This window comes from Podarcis gaigeae (assembly GCF_964106915.1).
Source record: "Podarcis gaigeae genome assembly, chromosome: 12".
Taxonomy (NCBI): Eukaryota; Metazoa; Chordata; class Lepidosauria; order Squamata; family Lacertidae; genus Podarcis; species Podarcis gaigeae.
In genome coordinates, this window is record NC_139688.1 from 15643472 (window position 1) to 15659459 (window position 15988).

The window sequence follows — 15988 nt, forward strand, 5'->3', positions numbered from 1 at the left end:
CCTGAAACGGCAGCATGACGTTGAAGAAGAGGTTGCAAGGTCAACCTGCCCTGGAGACCACATGGCAGAAAAAGAGAAAACCAAACCAAAACATATTACTGCTGCATTTAAATAATGTGTTTAGTTAAACTAACCTTGAAGGGTTAGTGTGTGCTACTTCTCCACTGGCATCTCATTTATCTTGAAAAAGAAACTTAGGTGGATAATGAGGATCTGGAGTTTCGGATGTGGGGTGGGTTTTTTGTGAGTTTTAGTCTCTGTTAGTGTAAAGACATTTATCATGGTGCCCTTTGCTGGCTCGCAGTCAGATCTGCATGCACAAACAGATTCTCCGTTATGCAATGGAAGGAAAACCTGTGCCAGATTTTTGACCTCTCAATATTCCTTTGGCATTGTTGTTAGAATGTTGCTGAGCTGATGATTCCACTGCATGGAAGAGTACCAATAAAATGGCCGGATGAGATTTGATCCCGTATAGTCCAGCAGTCCCTAATTAACAGTGATGGCTTCTTGTGGGCGTTATTGGAAAACCAAACCAAAATCCCAGTGTACACCCACTGACTATGGTCCAGATTCCTTGAGGATGGGGGGAGGGAGGAGACCCCTTTTGAGGCTACACAGCAGATGAAAATTCTGTTATGGAAATGATTCTGAGATGCTTTTAATAAATGTTAAATCAATGCTTGTAGATTGTTAGAGAGACCAGCCGGTCAATAGGCTGCTTACTGTCATGGTTCAGAACCATCTCTAACATCTTCTATTGACATCCTCATAATAGTGCCACCCAGTAATCATCTTTCACCTTCTGTGACCCTAAAATATGCAAAGTAACTGATTTTAGGCTACTAAAATGTTCCTGGCACCTTGTTGATGCACATACAGATTCTGATTATGACTTTATGACGTTGGCAGAAATTAGAGGCCTTCCATATGAATTCTGCTCCTGTGAATCATTTGGGTTTGGTTCAGTAGCTGTCAATGGGGCAGGGCAGGGCTGCACAGCTTACCTGGCTTCCCAACGCTGTGGTTGCTGCCAGTTACTTAAAGAAAAAGGGGCAAGGCAATGGGGAGGCCAGCATGGTGCACACACAGCACTAGAAGCATCAGGTGGGTCCTGCTGCTGCACCTGCACCAACCTCCCTGCCATCTCCTACATCTGCAACAGGCAGTGACCTGGTGTTAGGAAGCCACCCTGACCTGCCAACTTCTACTGGCTGGATTTCATTGTCATGAATGGGCCCATCTTAAAGTCATTGGAGCAAAATCATATATTTTTGTTGACCTTCTGTTTGCTAGTTCACACATGCAAACATAGACTTGTAACGTGATCACATGACACAATGATTCCTGGTCAAATGTGTGAACTGTCAATTGAAAAGTATTCTCTCTGAGTTGCCATCAAAATGGAAAAGTTTCATCTGCCCCGATAATCTGTAATGTCTCATTTGCACAGGCAAGTCATCACTAGTCAACAAATGATGGAACTTGAAGACATGAAGCATGATTCACATTACTTTTTAAAGCTTGTGTGGGCTCAGTGTTGCATCTGTCTTAAAGCGGCTGCCATTCTTTCTTTGCGTATCCAGTTCATTGTGCCAGTCATCTAATTATTTTTTGGGGGGAAACTTTGTCATATATACTGAGCACCTGTCTAACTGGGCGCTGAAACAGTCTTCTCAATGGATTCAATAGTCATAGCGAGCCCATACTATGAGAGACTCAAAGTGTTGCATGAACTGGTCCCCAGACCTGTTTATTTAAATCTAATGTTTTCCTGGTGTCAAGCAGTACAGTGGTACCTCGGGTTAAGTACTTAATTCGTTCCAGAGGTTCGTACTTAACCTGAAACTGTTCTTAACCTGAAGCACCACTTTAACTAATGGGGCCTCCTGCTGCTGCTGTGCCGCTGGAGCACGATTTCTGTTCTCATCCTGAAGCAAAGTTCTTAACTTGACGCACTATTTCTGGGTTAGTGGAGTCTGTAACCTGAAGCGTATGCAACCTGAGGTACCACTGTAGTGATAAGTCCAAATTGTTTGTCCCTCAAAGACATGCCGCTCAGACTGAGAAACCATATTTATAGGACCAAGTGGTCACCTGATTCTGGCTGAGTTGGGGAACTGCAATACCACTTGTTGACCACTTGCAGTAGTGGCGCTGCAGCACAGCGGAGAGGAACTGGCAGTTCCTTCCTCCAGCAGCCCATCATGAAGCTATATCCTTAGCGCAAAACCTCTGGGAGTTTACACAATCATGGCTAGAATTCAAGGCAATGGAGATTCTGCAAGTATATTGTAATTTTATGTTGTGAACCACCCTGAGATCTATGGTTTATATTATATACAATTTATATAAACAACAACAAAAACACTTCTGAGCTTCCACTCCTGTCTGACACATCACTCCTCAAACCATGGGAACCACCTCTGGCAGTGTAAGAAGCTTAGAAGTCCAAGTCCAACACTCTAACCACTACATCATACTTCTCCTCCATCTTAACTGTATAGCTAAAGAAGGTGTAGGGGAGAACAATCCCTATCAGGGCCATGGAGCAAGGGGTGGGCATTTAACCCTTTCCGCAGCTTAAAAAAAGATCAGTTGCCTAGAAATTTCATGTAATGCTGATAGTACTGACAGTGGCAAAAAACAGTGAAAATGAAAGAGGCTTTTTTTGTGAGGGGGAGACATGGCAGGGATGGACCTTGGTCATATGGTGTCCTGTGTAGGGCCAAAATGTGATGCCCTCCAATCCTTGTTCCACCTTCCCAAAGTCAAGTAACTGCATCTCCTTTGGGAGGGAAGTGCGAGGGCTCTGGCAGAGTCCTAGAGCCCTCCCAGCTCCTTCCCAAAGCTGGGCATGCACTTGCAGGACTTTGGGGAGGAGCTGCGAAGGCTCTAGGACCCTGCCAGAGCCCGCATGCCTCTTTCCCAAAGCAAGTAATTACTAGGCTTTAGGAAGGAGGCAGAAAGGGGGTCTCTTGGCTCTGCATCCTGTGCAGGGAAACAGGTTGCACTGCCCAAAAACCGCCTCTGTAAAACACCTTCCCCAGTGCTGCAATCCTGATTCAGATCCGAACCTTCCCACTGCTGCTGTTCTAAGTGGCACTGCACACACCAAACCTTTAAAGCACATTTTCCTTCTCAAGGAATTTCTGGCACTGAATTTTACCCCTCACAGAGTTACAATTGCCAGCAATCCTTAACAACAGTGCCCAGAATTCTCTGAGGGAAGGAAATGTACTTTGAAGGTATAGTGCGTTATGTAGCCACAATCAGTTCTAAGCACATTAGTTAAAAACATTTTAAGCATGCCATGTTGTTGGGCCCCTGGTCTGTCCTCTAATCTGAATCTTGAATCTTGGGGCAAGCACACCAAAGGCCCTGTTTCTTTTCAATAATGATTGATTCCCCTTTCCTCTCTCTGTATGTCAAGAATCACTGCGCTAGCTCCCTGCAATGTGACTTTCACAGGTCCAGCTTCTGTACCTGTGCGATCCAAGTCCTGCTTATATGCACAGTCAGCCGACAGATGCTTGTTAGTGGGATGTCCTAGGGAAAAGAAGGCGACTTGTTAGGAAGCAGATGCTTCCTGGTTCTTCTTGCCAGATGCATAGCAAGCAGCCCCTGGGAAGAATTTAATCATCTGATGTCACTTTAAAATATAGCAGGGCCTCATGCTTTCTGAATTTGGAATTTTAATTTATTGGGGTTATGCATGGTAATTGCTTAGTAAACAGCAGCAATGATCTACTTTGCATGTTAGTTCTGATATCTGACTTGTTTCATATACGAGCAAATTAAATAACTGACGTTGCTTTGATGTGATATAAAAAAAGCAAAATGCACACTTCTTTTATTGCATTGGTATGGGTAAGCAAAGACTGAAGAATTAAAAGGGGAAAGGCGGAGGCCCATATGAATTCACTTTTTAAAAAAGCCATAGTAGGGGGAATACCTTTCATTAGGATCAGCTAAAGTGTCACAAAGTAGCGGGCAAGTTTCTGAGATCTCCAGAACGCTTCTTCAGACAGAAGGGAAGGGGGCAGAGAGAAAACATCAGGCCTCTACAGTCAAGAGGCAGTAATGCTTCTGAATACCTGGAAACGAGGAAACCAAAGAGTTTCCATTTAATTTATTGATCTGGAAATTTATGAGCTGAAACATCAGCCCTGTAAGAACGAGGGACAAGGAAGTGGTTGTTGCTGTTGTGGTCATTATCTAGGTATCTAGAGCTCTTGGGCTCCAGTTCCCATCATTCCTGACTATGGGTCAGGCTGACTGGGGCTGTTGCATGTTTGGAGTCTAACAACATATGGAAAGCCCCATCTCCTGCTGCAGTATAAGCTCATTAGGTTCATCGCACAACACACACACACACACACACACACAGAGAGAGAGAGAGAGAGAGAGAGAGAGCTCAACTAGTATTAGAAGAGATTGTGAAGAGGAAAAAGCAAAACAACAATACATCTGAAATACTCCTATGCCTATCTAAATGGCATGCGATGAACGGGGCTTAAGAGATTAAGGCAGTGGGAGTGTTATAATTTCGAACTAAACACCAAGAATTTGGGGTGGTGAAGGCATTGCTGTTCTTACCTAAGGCATAGAGAACATGATGAAGCATTTGCCTAGAGTTGAACACAGAGGACACAGTGACATGTATGTAAGCAGAATCTATTTAGGGAAGGGGTCGGGAACCTCAGGTCAGGTAGGGGGGACAAATGTGGCCCAAAAGGCCTCTGCCATATGGGGTTAACTGTCAGTTAGGGGAAGACAAATGAGTTTAGACAGCTGAGGAGTTGGAAGAGAAGGGAGGTGGTATGAGGAAAAGGCCAGAGAGAAAAGCTGAGGATAACAGCTAAGGCCTGAATATGAATACCCAATGTTTTGTTAACACTTGTCTGGCTGAGATCAGAAAAGAGCCTGTGATTGAGTTGGTCCGAGAGGCTGTACAAATAACTTGCCAGAAGGAGGCAACACAAGTGGGGTAAAGTGTCCAAGCAACCAGAAGTACAATCAGAGGAGATTTGGGGCACAGAGAAAAAATATGCCCTGTTTCTGACCCTTGGGACTCTACCTTAACCACACACACCTAGGCTGCAACCATCCCTGGCCTTCCTGCCCCCTCCTTCAAGTGTTCTCCCACCATGGAGCACAGATCCACAAACTGCATTCAGAAGGCAACAGAATCAGTTCCAGATTTACAGAAGCCGTCCCAGTTTTTGATTTGATTCCAGATTGTCCTGCTTTCCCTTAGAACGTCCCTATTTTCATCGGAGAAATGTCGGAGGGTATGGAGTTATGTAACCCCCAAGCCAAGGAGATATGTAATTGTACAACCTTTAGAAGACAACTGAAGGCAGCCCTTTATAGGGAAGTTTTTTAAATGTTTGATGTTTTATTATGTTTTCATATAGGTAACTGATAAAGGACCCCTGGACAGTTAAGTCCAGTCAAAGGTGACTATGGGGTACGGTGCTCATTTCGCATCAGGTCAAAGGAGCTGGCGTTTGTCCACAGACAGCTTTCTGGTTCATGTGGCCAGAATGACTAAACGGCTTCTGGCGCAATGGGACACCGTGACGAAAGGCAGAGCACTTGGAAACGCTGTTTACCTTCCCACCACAGTGGTACCTATTTGTGTATTTATCTCCCAGCCTAGCAGTTTGAAAGCACACAATGTTTTCATATATGTTGGAAGCCGCCCAGAGTGGCTGGGGCAGCCCGGTCAGATGGGCGGGGGAATAATAATAACAATAGCGCTAGCGCTAGCACTAGCACTAGCACTAGCACTAGCACTAGCAATAGCAATAGCAATAGCAATAGCAATAGCAATAATAGGACACCCCTATTTTCATCAGAGAAATGTTGGAGAGTATGCAAGAATTCTAGCATTCTCATTTTCTTTTGAAATTATGCCTGATGGTACAAGGCAATTTACATGGCAAGGAAAGCCTATCTGTGTTTTTTTAGGGACAAAGTTCATTAATTTAAAAAGGACTGGGTTCCTAGACAGCATAAATTCAAACCAAAACGATTATCTTAATGTACACTTGTTGGATAATTAATAGAGGAGGGAACCTCAAAATACAAAGAGTTTCAATTTAATTTATTGACCTGGCAATTTATGAGCTGAACTATCAGCCCTGTAGTAATGAAGGACAAAGGGGGTGGTTTTTTTGGCTTCGTTATGGGACTTGCTCTCTCATTACCCAGCTGACACCCCATCGGCGTCTGTGTGCTCGTTCAGTAACTTACTATGTCATCTCTGCCCTCGGGAGCAGCTTAAGAGTGACGTTGCTCTGGAGAGTGTTTTCCCCTCTTGGTTTTAGCAAGTGGTGGATGTGGAGTTCTGGGTAACCCCAGGCTCTTAACTCACAACAGGTTTAAAGGTCCTCTACTCCAGTTGGGCCTTCTCAGCTGGCAGCCACTTCGACACTTTGAGTTTTATTGCCATGGAAACGTGGCATTTGGAATTGTCCCTAAAATATGTGAAGGGGAGAATGACGTATTTATTACAGGAGGGAAGGAAATGTAGAAAAGGTCAGTTTTTAAGGTTTGCTTGTTTGTTCTTTAAAAAGAAATCCACTCTGATCTCTTTCATGTGGAAAAGGAGAAAAACTCCCTTTGACAGTCTGCCTGGTGAGAGGTTTGTCGGCTGGCATGACACACAAGCCCAGGCTGAAATCTGACTGCCAGCCATGTATTGGGGCATAACAGGTGCCTGGTAAACACCCTAATTTTTTCCGCAAGTTATCTCAGCTTATCAGATGTCTGGCAGGAAGGTTAGAAAATTACATTTTCAAAAACCTTTGGCACCACAGGCTCAGTGCACAGTGTGTTTCCTCTTGAGGAAGGCAAATGTCTGATTTCTTTTATTAAACCGGAATGAAGGAAAGAGTATTTCTGAGAATGTACTGAGTACTTTCTACTTTGGAAGTATAAAAGAGGAGGAGGAAGAACCACCATTACTTGGTTATATACAGATTTAAAAATTGAGCTGCTCTTGCTGTAGGTGTGAGGTTGTAATTCTGTTTCTGTTTGGGAAACCATGGTACTGAATCAGTGTCGGATTTACATATAAGCTAAACAAGCTGTAGCTTAGGGCACCAAAAAAATTTAAAGGGGAAAAAACTGGATGTACGTTTCCAAAATATAAGATAAGAAACAAAATAAAACCTACATACAGCAACAGTGTTTTGTGTTGCACATATTTTGTTATGGGCAAATGGCTTTAGATACCAATTAGGTCCATAAATTACCATATAGCATATATACAACACAAAAAACAGCGGCAATTTGTTGTTGACAAAGGACAGCTGGACATATAAAGGGCCCCATTACCTTCAGTAGCTTAGGGCCTCATCAAAGCTAAATCCGGCCCTGGTACTGATACACTGGTTTACTGCAGGTGCAAGAGCTTCACTACCCCCCCTTCTCATACAAAGCCCCCCTCTCCAGTGGCTGCTCCATTAACTTTATTGGAAAAGGCACTGATACACTGATTTGCAGCAGGTGCAGGAAGTCCAATTTGGGATGCTCTGGTCTGATGCAGGTGCTCCCGTTTTCAGGCCCATTTGCTAACTTTGAAGAGGGGACAGCTCTGTGTTAAGTACAGTGGTACCTTGGGTTAAGAATGTAATTCGTTCTGGAGGTCCGTTCTTAACCTGAAACAGTTCTTAACCTGAGATACTACTTTAACTAATGGGGCCTCCCGCTGCCACTGCGCCGAAGCCGCGCGATTTCTGTTCTCATCCTGAAGCAAAGTTCTTAACCCAAGGTACTATTTCTGGGTTAGCGGAGTCTGTAACCTGAATCTTTTGTAATCTGAGGTACCACTGTACATAGAACCACTCCTATTTAAGTGAATGGGGTAGCCCCCTTTTCTGGACACACACCACTTCAACTCATTAGGATTCCCCACCATAATGCATAGATTCTTCCCTTAAATCCCCTTGTATATCATTAAGCAATTTAGAAATCGAATACAGCAAATATTCAAAATACAGAAGATTGTTCATGTTGGTGTTCATGTGTTAATGCCGATAATCCCAGGCAATATTTTTAAAACAAATATGCAAAAATACTGTGATGCACAGTGGATATTGACTGTCAGCATTTGTTGGTGTTTGTCCAAAAAATGGGTATTTAAAATATGATTCGACATTCACAAAATTCAGATGGGATTGTTGGCATTCACTTTTGAATACCAACATTCATCACGTTTTTGGACACACATTGTAACATATATTTGAATAAATATTTTCTCTTGACTAGTCTTTGCAGCACTCAGAAAAGGCAACTGGGATGATCCAGTATTGAAAAATGAGGTTATTAAAAAAGCTCATAATACTAGTCTTGGGGTGAGCCATCAGGAAGAGATGCAGCTCCTTTGCACTCCTTTTTTAGCATTTCAAAATCTGTTTCTGAGCTTTCTCTGTCAAAGACCTTCAACCGGCTTCACGTTTGAAAGACACACTTCATTAACTGACATGCACATCACTGTCTGGTGAGATTTCCTGTTGTGCCCTAACAAATGTATGTGCTGCGTATCTACAGCAGAAAAAAACCAAGAATTGCTTGCAAGAAAGCTGCATGTCTTAAGCGAGCAATAACTTCCAGCTTGGAATAAATGTAGTAGCAGCAAGCTATCAAGTAAATATGCAAACAGACCATATGTGGAAAGGCTGAAAGAGCAAGAGATAGCCAACCTTCAACAAAAGACAAATAAGGCTGAAATCCACAGAAGACAGGACAAGAGAGGCAGATACAGACTAATGGGGAGAGAGAGGGGTGACTTAGCTTTACAGAAGGATCATGAACAGGGTTATGTGTTTGAGAATTTGGTTTTGCATTGTGCAAAGAATTCAGCATCCTCAGAAAGGCAGCTTCCTCCCTCCTCCTTAGAGCTGCAAAAATTCACACCCACCACTTAGTGATTAATAAATAATAATATTCAAGCAGTTTATATATTTTTATAAATAAAAATAAATTTCTGTGTAAGACCACAAGGAAGGAGGATAACTCATACGCTTTGCATGGCAAAGCTTCCAGGTTCCTAAGAACATAAGAAGGGCATACTGGATGAGTCCAATGGCCCTTGCAGTCCAGCCTCCTGTTCACACAGTGGCTTCCCTAATGGGAAGCCTGCAAACCATTAATGGCATTATCCTCTCCCCAAAAATGGAAAACGAGTGAGGTCCCAACTAAAGAAGAAAGGCAACTTAAACTGATGGAATATGCACAGCTTGCAGACCTAACATACAGAACGAGAGAACAAGAAGAACCGACGTTTAAAGAAGATTGGATAATGTTTATTGAATATATGGGAGGGGGAATTGTGTACATTTTAAAAGGTTGGCAGCATTAAGATAAATTCAACAGTGTAAATAAGTTTTGATGGATGTGATAACGGAATACTGAATGGTTTAGTTTATGTAAAATATGCAGGGATTTATGTTATGCAAAATGAACCATGGAAAGAGAAGAAGGGAAGTCATTGATATGTTAAGGTTGTTTAAATGAATATTCTAAAATGTAAAACAGAAAATTTAATAAAAATTATAGAAAAAAATAGCATTATCCTCTCTATGATCCTTCATGAATTCAACTAATGCTCTTTTAAAGCTATTGAATTTTGTGGCCCTCACTACCTCCTGAGGGAGGAACTTCCTTAGTTTAACTGTGTTAAGAAGTACTTTCCTTTATTTGCTCCAGGAGAGCCAACATCTGAACCCAGGAGATCAAACTACTTCTTCCTATACCCTGGGATGTGTCACATTAGGCTCAGGGCCCAAAAGTAGCCCTCCAGGCCTCTATATGGCCCTCAGCACTGTCCCCTGGTCGCATGTCTCTGAGCACTACCCCTCACCAGCCCTGCTTCACACCCACCTTCCAGGTTTTGCTTGGCTGCAGTGTGTTCCTTGAACTCTGCTGGTCCTTGTTTGCTTGAATAGATGGATGAAGAGGTGTGAGTGAATGTGAAAAACTAGCCTACTGAAAAAAAGAAGAATAGCAGTTGTTGCTCCACTCACTTCTGGTTCCACCCACCATGGAAGATTGTGACCCTTGGGTTGTAAAGATTCCCCAGCATTGTCCTACACCAACGTAGTTCAATTTAGCAGGGAGAAGCTCTGGTCCAGGTAGTTGCATGTCTAGACCCCGCAACCACCCCTCGTTGAGGAATAAAACACACCAGGACACAGATATTAGGTTCATGGTATTGGACAAATTTTGGCCACAACTTTATTGATTACAGGATGTGAGCGGTAATTGGCTTAGGCATTGAATGGACCCGACTATATCTGACTCCTGCCCGTTGCGCAGGGAGTCTGGTAAGGGTAAACCACCAGAAGGGGGAGCCCCATTGATGCAGACCAACTCAAGCTCCCCCAGGTGTTCCCAATAGGGTCGTGTCATGGCCCTAGCCCCGCCCCGGGCTTCGGACAAGATCCACACCCCTGGATTCCTTTAATGGAATACCCTTAAGCTTGGAGGGGCAGGTGATGGCCACACCTCCCCTCCCCATCAAAAGGTCCAACAATGCCTACCAGGCCCTTCAACGGCGACCAACCAAGGTCCGTAGCAAGGCCAATGAAAACCTGCAAAAAAGGGAAGGAGGGCGGGAGATTGAAGGAGCGAGCCATGAGGTAGTCCTCCGGCTCACGCCTCCAATAAATGGTCCCAGCCATGCGCCCACCAGCCAGCGGATTGGCTGGCTGAGTGTTGACATGGCCAGGATCCCCAGGGCAACGCGGGACTTCATCCCCCACCCCTGGGGAGAGTGGATGGCCGCGTGGTCCACCACAACTCCTCCCCACAAGGAAGTGGAGTGGACTTCTAGGTCTAGGAAGAGGCACTAACGAATTCAAAACAACCAGACTGGGAGAATTTGTTCTACAGGATTTGTAAACAGGGCTTGTAAAATCAATAGAAATCAGGTAAATGTCTTCAAAAGAAGATTTTCAAACCTGAGTTAGAAATAAAAATAATAGGTCTTTGATCCTGGTGAATATAATTCTACCACTTACTTTACTTCCTGTAGTACTTTTAAATAGAACACATTAAGCTCACCAGGGGAATCCAGTTCTGACACGAGTCTGAGTTTCCTCTCATGAACTGAAAGCAATCGGTCCAATGAGGAGATTTGAGGACCAGTAATTTACTACCTCAACTGTAATTTTAAATGCTCGCTCACTGCAGGGATTGAAGCTTTCATTCTATAATTACAGAGGAATCAAAAGTCTAGTGCACTAATGTATTGAGTTACGATGCTGGCTATTTATAACACTCATTTCTTGAGCAATGGATTTTTAACATGTTGGTGTGGCCTGGCTGTTGGTAATAATCCTATTTACACAGTTGCTTCGTGGCTATGGGCAGCAATCCAAGCTCCTTAAGGAAAAAAAATATGTTTATAGCATTGTCGGTGCAAAATAAAGGATTTTGTGAGGTGTGTGTTTGTTTACCAAAGTTGCAATTTTGCACTGCTAGGGTGCTTAAATCCTATTGACTGCAATGGGGCTTAAACAACCAAATTGCGTGGTGCAAGATTACAATCCAAATCCAAAACTGTGGTTCTTTTCCTAGGGTACAGAAAGAAAGAAAATGCTTCTTGATGTGCTCTTGCTGTTTGAATTTGGCAGAGTGACACTATATTTGCAGGGACATTTGGGTCATTCTGGAAATTTTTTTCCAGAGAGTCAGCTGGATTTGTAAGGCTGTTTAGGGCTGGTAAAAATGTCTACTCCAGAAGTTAAAAGGGTGATCGTATGCCAGTGTGATGCATGGTGCGTATTATGGCATCAAATTAAGTTTCTTCCTACCTTTGGTGATTGTTACCATTTATATTTCAGCAGGAGCAGGAGGATTAAAGGAACAATTCATTGATCTGGAGACTGTTATAAATATAGATGAGAGCCAGCGTGCTGTAATGGTTAGGGGGCTGAGCTACAGACTCAGGAGGCCTGAGTTCAATTTTTCAGTCATCCATGAAGCTTCCTGACCATGGGCTAGTTGCCTTCGCTTCGCCTGGAGGAATGGGGGACTGGAAACACAGCACATGAATAAATATATAGGATGTGGTTTGAAGGCACATGAGGCCACCACCTTGCTGTGAAGCTAAGCAGATCTGGGTCTGGTCAGTGCCTAGATGAGTCATCTCCTGTAAATATTATTATCAACCGTGTGAAGTATTATTTATTTATTCATTAAATTTATATACTGTCCATCTTAAGATCTAAGGTAGGTTCACAGGTAGGTTAGGCTGAGAGACAGCAACTAGTCCAAAGTCACCCAGTGGACTTCATCTCTTGAAGGAATGTGGAGCACACTCCCACCCGCAGACAAGCCACAGCTGTCTGAACATCATGCCCTCTATCTACCCTTTGGCTTTCTCAGTGGTCTGCCCTGCCCTGCCTGTGACCTTTGTCTCCTTCGTCATACATTGTTCAAGGGGAAAGTGACGCGGTGGAAGAAGATGCCAAAATAACTTTGTACCACCCCATGATCGCGTGATTGGAAGATGTAAAGGGCACAGTCCAAAATGTATCTGACTGGTTTTGCATATTGTGCTAATAAAAAGAGCTTCGCCAGAGCTAGCTGGCAGCTTGCTTATGCACGGTTCACCTGCATTACCAACTCCTGCCTCATGTCCTTCACTTCAATGTCTAAGTGGGGATTTGAACCCTGGTCTCTCAACTCCTAGTCCAGAATTCTAACCACTACGCCACAGTGGCTCTCCCATGTATACCATTTTGGGTTTTGTGATATAAGCATACAAGTGTAAGAAAAGGGATACAAGTGTAAGAAAACAAATAAGTAACAGTTGGGCAGACTTTCCCCTAATTACATATGAACTCTGTCTTTCCCCCAAAGAGCTTAGGGGAGTATAGATGGGGGCGGGGAATACTCACTTTATCCTCACAAGCAACTCATTCAGACAGATTAAGCAGAGTGATCTTGTGAGGCTCAAGGCCACTCAGTGACCTTTCTGGCTCAGTAGGGATCGCAACCAAGGGCTGAAATCCTCTCTTTAACCCCATTCCTCCCTCACTCCCCTCTATATTGCGTCCCTGCTGTGAGCCCTGCTCTCCTTCAGAGATATAAATGGTCACAATTACCAACAATGGGAAGCAGCCTAATTTGATGCAGGATTACCCATCATGCACTGAGCTGGGCATACCCTGGCTCTGAGCAGGCCTTTCTGCCAAGCAATTAGTGTGCTGGATCAAAGCAATTCCACCTGAAACAGTTTTCTGCAGAAATTCCCCACAATTTCCCCTCCGTTACTGCGAGACTGGCTCTGGCTGAGTCCAGAGATGAAGTTTTAGTCCTTCTGTTCTGCTCTCCTGCCCTTACCCCCAGCCTCTATCGCCAAGTTTTCTTGTTTTGAAAATTGACTCCACTACAAAGCAGTTACAGAAAGAATCCTTGACACGTCAGTCGAGAAGGCTCTCTAGGGCAGACTGACAACGCCGCCACGCAGTCCATCATTTTTAAAGAGAAACACACATGGTTTACTACTGCCCACAGTCAGCCAGCAGACATTTAGAGGCTCTAGGGTACAATTGTTGTCTGCGGCTCTTTCAATTAACTCCTACCTTTGTAATGCACTGAACCTGGACAGGACATGAGGGGATATTTCCTCTGAGTTCACAAAACAGAGTAATTGGAAATGTATCCTTGGTAGACGGCACCTCTGAACAATAGGTAACCTTCCCCCTCCCCGGCCCCTTCTCCTAAAAGATAAATTATTCTTTCTTTAGGGCTATAATTCACCATGGCCAAGGTTTCTAGAAGTAGCCAGAAAATCCTAAGGAATCTTAAAAGTTTAAAGAAGCAGGGATGGTTCAGCACTGGGCAGCAGGCTGCAGGCTACTCCCTCAGCTATTGGGGATTTCAGACCCTCCAAGTGTCCCTATTCTCCAGGAACAGTCCCAGATTTACAAAAGCTGTCCCAGTTTCCGATTTGATCCCGGAATGTCCCACTTTTCCTTAAGAGGTCCCGATTTCATTGGAGGGTATGGAATAGGATGTCCCTATTTTCATTGGAGAAATGTTGGAGGTTATGGGGTCTGAAGAATGGAAGATGAGTCTTGCTTGGAAAGAGCAAAGGGTTGACTTTGCCTGGCATGCTGCTCTTGACTTTGGCCATCCAGGTTAATCCAGGCGAATCTGTTTCAGCTGGGGGCCATGTGTCCTTCTGCACAACCTTCTATGGAACACACAGGCAGGGTCAGAGGCAAAAGTAACACAGCAACAAATGTAAAATTTACCATTGCCCAATAAGCGAATTTCTACACACCCCGCCTCCTCTGAACTTCACATAGGCAATATAGGATATTATTTTACTGACCTACCTAACCAGGTGGTTGCAAGGATGTGGTTTAAGGTAAAGCATCCTTAAAATGAAACCTTGGCCAATATTCTTTATCTGGAAGCCCATATGATGAAGGGGGGGGGAGGAGGTGGGTCTAATCCACTTTGTCCTCTCAGTAGCACGTTCCAACACTAAGTGTGTGAATGTTCACCTGACACTTTGAAAACTGACAAATGAGCCCCACTTTCTTCATCAATGCTACAGCTGTACAAGTGACACAGACAGGTGAGTGGCTCTGGACACATCATATACTTCCACCCATTATTGATGAACCATCATAGGTAACTCTTGGCTTCGCTTCATTGCGGTCATCCATTTATTGAACGATGATATCCTAGAGTCTGGGTTTTTCTCTTGTCTCTCTGGGCTCACTCCCTGGCTTTGTATTTCTAACAGCCAAAATATCTCTATATCTCTATCATCTATCTATCTATCTATCATCTATCTATATCTATCATCATCTATCTATCTATCTATCTATCTATCTATCATCTATCTATATCTATCTATCTATCTATCTATCTATCTATCTATCTATCTATCTATGTATCATCTATCTATCCATCATCTATCTATCTATCATCTATCTATCATCTATCTATCTAGCTATCTATCTATCATCTATTTATCTATCTATCTATCTATCTATCTATCTATCTATCTATCTATCTATCATCTAATCTATATATCTATCATCTATCATCTATATCTATCTATCTATCTATCTATCTATCTATCTATCTATCTATCTATCTATCATCCATCTATCTATCTATCTATCTATCTATCTATCTATCTATCTATCTATCTATCTCTATCTATCATCTATCTATCTATCTATCTATCTATCTATCTATCTATCTATCATCTATCTATCTATCTATCTATCTATCTATCTATCATCTATCTATCATCTATCATCTCCATATATATAACAAAAATCACTGAAAATATTATGGTGCCCCCTCATAATGTAATTCAAAGTAAAACAATATTAAACCGCAAAATAAAATTTAACAACAACAACAACAACAACAACAACAACAACAACAACAGATTCACTGCAGCACAAAGCAGAATCTGATTTCCTCCCATTATTTAGATGTAGGGCACCAGTGAGGGAAGGGTGTGGCGTGTAAGGAAATCTAATGATTCTTCCATGATGACTACTTCAATGCTTTTTTTTTTAAGCAAATGTCAAATTCTTTTGTTAAAAAAAGTTCTCTATTTTGTCAGTGTCCCTGCTGTACTGGGGTCCTGAGCATTTGTTCAGTTTGCCTGTTGGGTAATCCAGCCTGTGCATGCGCTCTCTCTCTCTCTCTCTCTCTCTCTCTCTCTCTCTCTCACACACACACACTTTAAACCTCCACCACATGATTTAATTATCCCTGCAAGCTAAACCAGAGCCTCTGTATCCACACAACCAATCCATCAAAACAACGGTTTGCAAACAAGACTAGAAAAATTAGCACAGGCAGTGTTTTATAGGAGTAACCGAAAGACAACAACCCATTTCTTCATTAGGCAGCACTGTGTGGCTGTTCTATACAGCAGGACGATCCAAATGGAGCCAGCGTCCAACTCATTTGCAAACCAGAGTGACCA

General features: G+C 43.1%; 1 protein-coding gene across 8 annotated transcripts in view; it reads right to left on the reverse strand.

Annotated features, from left to right (window-relative positions):
- ADARB2 (adenosine deaminase RNA specific B2 (inactive)) overlaps nucleotides 1-15988 on the reverse strand; it is a 381789-nt gene that overhangs the window by 177283 nt on the left and 188518 nt on the right. The gene's annotated exons all lie outside the window — the stretch shown is intronic.